Below are 10,757 nucleotides of genomic sequence, written 5' to 3' on the forward strand. Positions count from 1 at the left end.
TCAAGAAGTTGGGGGCATGCCCCACAGATTCCAGAATGGCCACTGGTAAGGCATTGGGTCCCAATTATAAGTCTCCCATGGCCATATCCCTGGATCTACTCCTATGGGAGCATCAGTGCTGAGACCTTGATCTTCATGAGGAGGAGGGCAAATTGAGATTTCCTGTTGTATGACTGGGATGTGTAAGATCCGACCTCTGACTCCAAAGGTAAATAGGAGTAATTGGAGGGCCATGGAGGCAGGGTACTGGGTGGAGTAGAAAGGACTGGCAGTCAAGATCTATGATTGGAAGTGAGGGCTTACCCACTGACGGTACCAAGCCTTTGTTTGGAAGATGTGCTGAAGTCTTGGCAGTCATCGGTACCAAGGGCTGCTATGTCAAAACTGTCATCGAATGATAGGGTGACAAAGTTGTAGACAGCACCGGCACTTGTGAAGAGGTAGGCGGTACTGATAACCCTATCGCCTGTAGAATCAGGGAGCCCAGTACTGAAAGGCAAAGAAGATCTTTAGGTGCTTCCTACTCTTCACGTGTAGTCTGTACTGAGAGCACTGTATGAAGCCGAAATCACACAAGGCCCCGGAATGGAATCAGTCTCAATGGTGCCAATGTCGGTGCAGAGTCAATGACTTTACATGAGTGGCCAAGGAAGTATGTGATAGTGGGAAGTGCCTCACCTAATCTGGGGCTCTAAGCTGGGTACCCAACTTGCTCCTGGAAGGTCACAGAATCATAGAAATGTAGGCCGGAAGGGATCTCGCTAGGTCATTTAGTCCAGTGCCCTTCACTGAGGGAGGACTAAGTATTATCTAGACCAGTGGTTCTCAGACTTTTATATTGGTGACCCCTTTCACACAGCAAGCCTATGAGTGTGATACCCCCCCTTATAAATTTAAAACACATTTTTTATATTTAACACTCTTATAAATGCTGGAGGCGAAGCAGGGTTTGGGGTGGAGGCTGACAGCTCCCGACCACCCCAAGTAATAACCTTGTGACCCCTTGAGGGGTCATGACCCCCAGTTTGAGAACACCTGATCTAGACCATCCCTGACAGGTGTTTGTCTAACCTGCTCTTAAAAATCTCCAGTGACAGAGATTCCACAACCTCCCTAAGTCAGTGGTTTTCAACCTGTGGTCTGCAGACTACTAGGGGTCCACAGACTATGCCTACAGGGTCTGTGAAAGTTTGTCATTTCCTTAGAACCGTGGTTTTCACCTGTGGTCTGCAGACCCCTGGAGATCTGCAGACTATGACTAAGATTTTCAAAGGGGTCCACACCACCATTCGAAATTTTTAAGGGTCCAGAAATGAAAAAAAGTTGAAAGCATTGCTCTAGGTAATTTGTTACAGTGCTTAACTACCCTGATAGTTAGGAAGCTTTTCCTGTTGTCTAATCTAAATCTCCCTTGCTACAATTTAAGCCCATTAGTTCTTGTGCTTCCTTCAGTGGTTAAGGAGAACCATTTATCACCATCTTTATAACAAGCTTTTACGTATTTGAAAACTGTTCTCATGTCCCCCCTCAATCTTCTCTTCTACAGACTAAACAAACCCAATTTTTTCACTCAGTCCTTGTAGGTCATGTTTTCTAGACCTTTAATCATTTTTCTTGCTCTTCTCTGGATTCCTCCAATTTGTCCCCATCTTTCCTGAAATGTGGCGCCCAGAACTGGACATAACACTCCAGTTAAGGCCTAATCAACGCTGAGTAGAGTGGAAGAATTACTTCTCGTGTTTTTCTTACAACACTCCTGCTAACACACCCCAGAATGATGTTTGCTCTTTTTGCAACAGTGTTACACAGTTGACTAAGATTTAGTTTGTGATCTGCTATAACACCTAGATCCTTTTCTGCAGTACTCCTTCCTAGGCAGTCATTTGCCATTTTGTATTTGTGCAATTAATTATTCCTTCCTAAATGGAATACTTTGCATTTGTCCTTATTGAAGTTCATCCTATTTATTTCAGACCATTTCTCCAGTTTGTCAGGACCATTTTGAATTCTAATCCTGTCCCACAAAGCGCTTGCGACCCCTCCCAGTTTGGTATCATCTGCAAACGTTATAAGTGTACTCTTGATGCCATTATCCACATCATTTATGAAGATACTGAAAATACTGGGTCAGAACCAGACCCAAGACAGATCCCGCAGGACCCCACTCAATATACCCTTCCAGATGGACTGTCAACCATTGATAACTATTCTCTGAGCATGGTTTTCCAACCAGTTATGCACCCACCTTATAGCAGATTTGTCTAAGCTATATTTCCCTAGTTTGTCAGGCATTGGGGTCTCCTTGATGAGGAAGGTCTCCTAGGCTTTGAAGAATGCAAATTGTCTGACTTCTGTCTCTTGCGCAGCACCAGAGATGGAGAATGATGCTTCCTTCCCAAGTCCCCGGAAGCGCATTGTCCAGAGGGGCACTCCAAGGCACAGCAGAGTCGGTGGCTCTCCATACCGAGTGGCTGAGTTCTGAGAGAGGATGCAGTGCCACTTACATCAGCAGGTGTCAAACCATCACCTCTCTGGATTTCCTGGCCCTAGTCTTGAACTTCCTGCAGATCAGGTGCTTACCCCAAACATGTCCCTCTCCCAAACACTTTAGACTGCAGAGGCGGGGATCACTGACTGGCAGAGATTTAAATACAGCCAGAGCAGCATTTAAATTCCAGAGGCATAGGCATTTCCTGTTCCCGGGCATCAATGACATGAAGTAAAAGCTGAAATATCAAAACAATAAAACAAAAAGCCAAGCGAGCACCACTACCTAAAACGAATGCTAAACCGACTATTCAAACTATTGACAGCAGTGTAAAGAAACAACGAGGAGTCCAGTGGCGCCTTAAAGACTAACAGATTTATTTGGGCATAAGCTTTTGTGGGTAAAAACTCCACTTCTTCAGATGCATCAGTGGATTTTTTACCCATGAAAGCTTATGCCCAAATAAATCTGTTAGTCTTTAAGGTGCCACCAGACTCCTCGTTGTTTTTGTGGATACAGACTAACACGGTTACTCCTCTGATACTCCAGTGTAAAGAAGTTTTCTCTGAGAGAAATGGGAACTTGTGTGACAAGACACACATGCTTCAACTACCGATCATGGCTAGTGAGAAGGAACTGAGGGAGGCTCCTCTCTTAATACAATCGGCTAGTGGCATGAGTGTGTAGAGGGTGCATATGCTGCCCTGATGGATACCTGACTTTGGTGTGCTGGGCACACACACCTGAAGCGGAATGGACATGTGCAATCACTTGAAGAGGAAAAAGAAATGCACAGAGGGAGAGTAAACCCAGAGAAGAGTGGATGCCTGTAGGGGGGTCGGTTCTAAAGCTTCCCATCACATCTTGAACCCTTCACTGCACCCAAGGAATTCTGCCCACAAACCCTTCCCTTCAATCTCCCCCTAGGACTGCCAAGGGAGCTGGTTATATACTAGTCCCCCCCACCCCTTTTCCCACCAGGCCTAGCCACAGGCAGGACCACAAAAATGACCTCCATGTTCAACTACATTTCCCATGATGCCTTGCCACAGACTGCCATAATATGTACATCACCGAGGTCTTTGAGGAGCTCCTGCCTTGGCTTAAAAGCCAGGGACAGGAGACTGGGCTCCTGTTTCAGCCCACTCTGCTTCCTCAAGGCTGTTCTCCCTCCATGCTAGTGCCCTGAAATCAGGGGTGCCACTAGCATTCTTCTCAGGAGAGGGCCCGGGGGGGCCCAGTCCCCAGGTTACCTATTCAGTAGCAGAGGTCACAGTATGTGTTACATCCCAACTTCCTCATCATCAGGATCCTGCTGTGTGCATGCATTGCATTTCGGGAGGTGAACCCCCTTCCCCCGTTTGCATTGCCACGCAAGTCCTCGCCAAGTCACCATCTCTCCTTCTGGAGCAGACCCAGAAGTGCAAGAGGTGGAGGAAGCAGTGTGAAGAGATGGCGGCCAGGGTTCTGGGAAGCAGGGAGCCTGATCAGAGACCTCTCCCCGCTCCCCTCCCACCAGAGAGACCGGAACCGGCTGGGACCTCTACCCCCACCCCTCCCCTCCCACCAGAGAGACCGGGACCGGCTAGGACTTCTCTCCCTTCCCCTTCCCTGGAGGGACCGGGACAGTGAATTTGGAGTAGTGTTGGTCTATGGCCAAGGGAAGACCTGGGACCCCGTTGTTGCACTCCTGTCTGATTACAGATATACTCTCACATGTGCACACAACAGCACGCATGCATGCTCAGACAAACACACGCCTACACACAACTCCACTGATTTAGCCAAGCGTTGTGTGGCACCTGACCCAGCTCCACAAGGAGGCCATTACAGGAAAATCTCAACTTTAGCATGGCCCACGCACTTGCAGAGAAAAGCCCAAAGCGGGACCTCAGTGCAGTTGGAAGGGTCAGAATCAGACAGGCAAATAGGAGGGTCCCAGCACTTTCACTGGAACAACCTCCCACGTTTGTGGACCTGCCCGTGATTTTGGAACACTTGTGGCAGGCAATGGTGTGGCATGCAGGGAGTATATGCATGTTACACTCACAGGAAAAATGACACCGTGGGTACCTACCCACAGAGACATGTGCCAGCAATGAGCATGGCCAGTCATGTGTGCACCACAACCCACAAGGGCAAACACTAAATAACACAGACACACCAAAGGACACCCTGCACCTGAGAAATGACTGCTGCTTCCCCTGTGCACAGCCCCTATTCACCAGCACACACTCCCACGTGTGCCCTGTGCAAGAACAACTCCTGTTCACCAACATACATACTACCACGTGCCCTGTGAAAGCACAGCCACAATTCACCAGCACAAGCACTTCCATGTGTGCCCTGTGAAAGCACAGCCCCTATTCACCAGTGCACACACTCCCACCTGTACCATGTCAAAGCATGGCCCCTACTCACCAGTGCACACATACTCTGGTGTGTGTGCTGTGAAAGCACGCCCTTATTCACCAGTGCACACACTCCCATATGTGTGCTGTGAAACAACTGCCTCTATTCACCAGTGCACACACACTCCTGTGTGTGCTGTGAAAGCACGGCCCTTATTCACTGGCACGCACACCTCCACGTGTACCCAATAAAAGCACTGCCCCTATTCACCAACGCACATATTCCCACATGTACCCTGTTAATTCCCGGGCCCTATTTACCAGCACATGTGTGTATGTATATGAGCTATGAAAGCACGGCCCCTATTCACCAGCGCATGCACTCCCACGTGTACCCCGTGAACGTACGGCCCCTAGTCACCAATTCCCCCCATGTGAAAGCACAACTCGTATTCCCCAGCATACGTACTCCCACATGTCCCCTGTGCAAACATGTCCCCCATTCACCAACCTAAGCACTCCTACATGCTCCCTGTGAAGACATGCCCCCTCTCCCCTGGCACGCACACTGTGAAAGCACAGCCCCTAGCTGCTTGTGCCCGCACTCCCACATGTGCAAACATGATGGCTATTCCCTGGCACACACACCTTGAAACACATGCCCACCAGCACATGTGCTCGCCGCTCTGTCTGTGCCCATGTTCATTACACCCGCTGGGTTTAATTAGTTCTGAAGGGCTCCCCACCCTCCTCCCATGCCTTGGCCGAGGAAACACCACTTGTGGCTAGTTTGCTGGGCAGCGGGAGCCGGCCCAAGCCCCTGAGCCCGGTGTTGTGCCCGCGGGGCCAGCACAGCTCTTACCTTTGGAGCAGAGCCTGTTCACGGCACAGGGATAGGATGGCAGGGCCCGAGTAACCATAGCAGCGCTAGCGAGCGCCAGGAGCCAGCCAGCGTGCAAGTGAGCCAGCGAGCGAGCGAGCGAGCGAGGAGTGCTGGGGGTGGGGGCGGAGGGGATTCGGGAGAGGAACAAGAAAGATAAATTTCTCCTGCGAACTCAGCCCCCCTCACAGCCTGGGGAGCCGAGTGTTAGTTTAAGGTGTTGTCATGGCAACCAGAGTATGTGTGAGGAGAGAGGGAGAGGGAAGGAAAGTTCAAAGCCAGCTGGGCGGGGGGGCTGGGCCTTCTGGGGGGGTACCCGGCAGGTGCCACCCCCCCGCCCCAGCGCCCCTCAGAAACACTATCCCCGCCCTGAACTGGCTCCCTTTTGGGGGGACAGGAATCCCAGGGCACAGCCAGCTGCCAGAGCTCTCTACCCACCCCCCATGCGCCATGGCTGAGCACCCCTCACCTCGGTGCCCTTCCCTGGGAATCCCCCTCCCCTCTGGGAGCCAGCCCCACCTGGCCCAGCAGCTCCCCCTGGGCCACCCCGCCCCAGGCCCCACGCCTTGGGGCGAAAGCTGCCTCTGGCCAGGGGGTGTCACTTGCCCAGAGCGGGCGCGTGCACAGGGCATGTCCTGGCCTCTGGCGGCCCCCAGCCCCGGCCCACTGGGGCCTTCTCCCTGCAGGTGGCGCCATCCGCTCACAAACTGTGGGCGCCGTGAGCCCTGCCTGAGCCCCCCCCCGGCCAAAGCAGCTGGGGGGGGCTTCTGTGGGGGGCGTGGGAACACGCAGGGGCACATCAGCCCAGGTCGCAGCCACTCTGGTTCACACGCACCCTCTGCACACACGAGAGGGATCAGACACGGTGCCGGGTGGCCACGAGCGGAGTGAGGGGGTCTCTGCTCGGAGCTGGGGAGCCTCCGAGAGTCAGGGGGGGTCTAAACCTCTCCCATCAGGCCCTGCTTTCCCCAAAGCCCCTATGCATGGGTCAGCACCGTGCACCTGTGTGCATGCCAGCACGGTACACCCCTGTGTATGAGTGGCAGGCACGGTACAACCCTGGATGCGAGCGATGGGCACAGTACACCCCTGTGTGTGGATGGCAGGCATGGTACACCCCTGTGCTCTGGCAGGGGGCACGGTACACTCCTGTGTGCTGCAGGGGGCACGGTACACCCCTGGGTGTAGGCGGTGGGCACGGTACACCCCTGGGTGTAGGCGGTGGGCACGGTACACCCCTGGGTGTAGGCAGTGGGCATGGTACACACCTGGATGCAGGTGGTGGGCATGGCACATGTGTGTGCACACAGGCATGGTACACCCCTGTGTGGAAGCAGCTCTGTGCTAAGCCACACCCTAACCTTGTAGGGGGAAGCTCAGGGGACTGGCCATGGCCATGCCACGCCCTGCGGGGAGGGGAGCTGGGGGCTCTGCCCATGGCCACGTCCTTCCATGGGGGGACGGGAGCTGGGGACTCTGTCCTCGGCCCCGCCCTGCCCTGGGAGGGAGGGGAGCTGGGGGCTCTGCCCAAGGCCATGCCCTGCCCTGTGTGAGTATGCGTGTGTGCATGCATTTGTGTGTGGATGTGGGGGGGGGTGCGTAAATCTGCGTGTACATGGATGTGGGTGTGGGTGTGGGTGCATGTGTGGGGAGGATGGATGTAGGGGTGTTTGCATTTGCATGTGTGTGTGTATATGGGTGTGTGTGTGAGTGTGGATGTGTGTGCATGTGTGTTGTGAGTACTGTGGATGTGGAGATGTATGCATCTGCGTGTACATGTGTGGGGGTGCGTGGGCAGGGGGGAGGTAGAACTCGCTCACCACAGTCGTTCTTGGTGATGCTAGCACCATCGGGGAGCTCCAGGAATGCAGCTGATTGTACCTACACCCTTATTGCTTGGTGCCATTCGCTCTTTTAATCTTTCCTTATCAACCGACTTTTCACACCACGAAATTCAGGCGAGTTAAAATGTTCTCAGCCCCCTCTTCCCATCTGTTCCTGCCCCTCCCGCCACCACCTTCCCCTCCCCCCCCCATCTTCCCACGCACAAATCTGCAGGCAAGATTCCACTTGCTGGAGCAGCTAATGAATGGGGAGGAGGCTGGTGCATGGCCCATCTCAGGGTGTGCAGGGGCGAGAGGCTGCAGCCCTCCCTGCCAGTGAGATTTCCTGTGTGCGGCCAAGACACTTCCCTGCCGCACACAGGAATTACTACCAGCAGCTGAGAGTGCGGCTCTGAGCCGTGCACGCCCCAAAGGAGCGTGCGGCTGGATTCCGGCTCACCAGGGAACTCTCTGTGCACAGCACAAGCCCTGGCCACCGGCCTGGCCCAGGCTGCAGGCTGCTCTGCCCACTCTCCTCATGGCCCTGGCCACAGAGCCAGCCAGGGCCCTGCCCCTAAAGCTGGGCTTGACTCCACTGCCCTGGAGCCCAACAATGGGACTTCAGCAGAGCCCATGAGAGCGCGGGGTCCCACCCTGTTGGGGCAGAGCAAATGGCAGAGTGCCCAGCACTCCCTGCTAGACTGGAGGAGGAAAGCCCTGGCGAGTGCATGAGCCGTGCCCTGGCGGCTTTGCTGCCCCTTCCCCGTCGTGCCCTGCCTGGCCTGGCAGCTCCTCAGGGCAGGGGGTGGGTGGTCTGCCGGGAGAGCCAAGCACAGTGGACTCTGGAGGTGGGATGGTGCCAGCGCTTCGGGAGGCCGGGCCCATGATGGGCAGTAGCCACCATCACAAAGCAGGAGGGTCTCTCCCGGCCCCAGTGGCCCCCCCACCACGTCCAGGGAGGCCCAGCTCCTAGCCAGTTCCCTCTGCCCAGAACTCAGTGCTGGCCCAGCCAGCGGGCCCCGCTTACCTCCACAGCAGCTCCTGCTCCCGGCCTCGCTCAGGGCCAGCGCCAAAAGGAAACCTGCAGCCACTGGCTCTGCCCCTTTCCTGCCAGGAAAAGGACGTCCCTTCAGGCTCTCGCCTGCCCCCTCTCCAGCCACAGGACAGAACCCGCCTCCCCAGGCAGAGACACTGAATGAGCCCTTTGGCCCATCAGGGGAGGGCAGCCCATAGACAGGGCGAAGTAGCGATGCTGGGCGGAGATGGCTGGGGGGCCATGTATATGCCTGGCTTGGGAGGGCTCTGTCTATGTGTACGTGTGTTGTGGGGCCTGTCCCGTGATGGAGGTGCTGTGTGTGTGTGTGTGTGTGTGTGTGTGGGTGGGTGGGTGGGTGGGTGTGTGTGGACACACACCGGGCAAGTCAGGATGTGCCTTCCACATACTATCTGCACAGCCAGGAAGCACCTTGCCAGAGCAGTGATTTCCACTTCCTCCTGCTCTGTGCCCAGAGGAAACCCCCCACCCCACCCCCAGGCTGTGCTGGGGAGCAGCCTCCTCCCCCGGGACTGTCTGTTAGCCCCATAGGAATGCAGAAGGCACAGGGAGGGGCAGTTTACATCCAGGCCTGGTGCACTCATTGCATGAACCAGGGACCGGATGGGTTGCACAGAGGTGGGGCTGGATGAAACCTGTGGGGCCAGGCAGGGAAAGGATGGAGCGTATGGGGATGAGTGGGCAGGGTCAGAACACAGTGTAGAGAGCTGGGCAGAGGTGGGGCTGGCCTGAGGGTGTGGGACATGATGGAATGTGTGGGGCTGAGCAGGGAAAGGACCAAGCCTGTGGGGCCAAGCCAGGAGGGGGCTGGATGGAGCATGTAGGGCCGAGCCAAGAGTGGGCAGGACAGAGTGTGCGGAGCTGGGCAGACATGGGACTGGCCTGAGGGTATGGGGCAGGATGGAATGTGTGGGGTCGGGCAGGATGGAATGATCATTAATGGTAATAGCTACTCAGGTAGTCCTTAAGGCAACCCCCCTAGCAGCACTGTGTCCTGCAGGGCCCACTCATACCAGTGGGGCTAGCAGCGACCCGCAGCGGCCGCGCCCCCTACTGAATCCCCAGCACTCCACCCTGGAATCCCTCGGTGGCTTCTGGTGGCCTCCCATCCCATGGCCAGCCCTGCCCACCTGGGCTGCAGCCTGTGAGAGGGGCACGGTGTGCAGGGGTGGGGGTGGAGGCTGACTCATGTCTGTGTCCCGCCAAAAGGAACCCAGACATGCTGCCACTCGAGGGTGCCATGTGAGTCATCAGTGCAGGGACCCTAACCCAGCTGGTTGTACACCCACCTATGCTGGGCATGTCCCTGACAACCCAACCCCGCAGTCCCCACCCCAAGGTGCCAGCCCAGTCCCCATCCCGCCCTGAGATACCGGCTCGGTTCCCACCCTGAGACGCCAGCCCTGTCCCCCCCCCGACGTGCCAGCTCAGTCCCCATCCCGAGGCGCCAGCCCAGCCCCGTCCCGAGATACCAGCCCCATCCCCGCTCCAAGGCGCCAGCTCAGTCTCCCCCTGAGGCAGCAGCTCAGCCCCGCCCCGAGGCACCAGCCCCGTCCCTGCCCCGAGGCACCAGTCCCGTCCCCGCCCCGAGACACCAGCCCCATCCCCACCCCAAGACGCCAGCCCCATTCCCCATCCCGAGGCGCCAGCCCCGTTCCCACCCCGAGGCACCATCCCGCCCCCAAGGCACCCGCTGTGAGGTCTCAGCCCAGTCCCCGCCCCGAGGTGTGACGAAGCAGGACTGTTCTTAATGTTTCTTCTGAATAGTGTGGGGGTGCCTCAGTTTCCCCTAGGCAGTTCTTAAGTATGTAGGGGGTGGGATAAGGGTGTATGATCGTTGCAGAGCCCTAGAGGGCAGGTGTGTGCAGGGGTCTGGACACAGAGAATGGTCGACACCCTGTTTTCTGGCAACTGATGGCCTGGGCCCTTCCCCCCTGCAAGGTGAGAGCTAAAGGGTTCGAGAACAAAGGAATCAGGTGCCCTCCTGGTCCGGGAAAGGGACAAAGCCCAGAGGAGGAGGGGCTGGAGGGAGTTTCAGTTTGGGGCTGGCTGGGGACAAAGAGTGAAGTACAGACATGGTCGTCTGGCTCACTGCCCCCCAAAATGGACCCAGCTGAGGGGTCCTGTTCTCTGCACCTACAAGCTCTGTTTTAGACCATGT

At 56.0% G+C, this 10,757-nt stretch overlaps 1 protein-coding gene across 2 annotated transcripts in view; it reads right to left on the reverse strand.

Moving 5' to 3' along the window:
- SHANK3 (SH3 and multiple ankyrin repeat domains 3) overlaps positions 1-8,586 on the reverse strand; it is a 695,549-nt gene extending 686,963 nt beyond the window's left edge. For both annotated transcript variants that reach the window (XM_043500373.1, XM_043500369.1), the window contains exon 1: positions 8,570-8,586. The gene's annotated coding sequence lies outside the window, so the exon portion shown is untranslated. The remainder of the gene's footprint in view (positions 1-8,569) is intronic.
- Positions 8,587-10,757: the final 2,171 nt, after the last annotated feature.

The sequence above is a fragment of the Dermochelys coriacea genome, chromosome 1 (genome assembly GCF_009764565.3).
Source record: "Dermochelys coriacea isolate rDerCor1 chromosome 1, rDerCor1.pri.v4, whole genome shotgun sequence".
Taxonomy (NCBI): Eukaryota; Metazoa; Chordata; order Testudines; family Dermochelyidae; genus Dermochelys; species Dermochelys coriacea.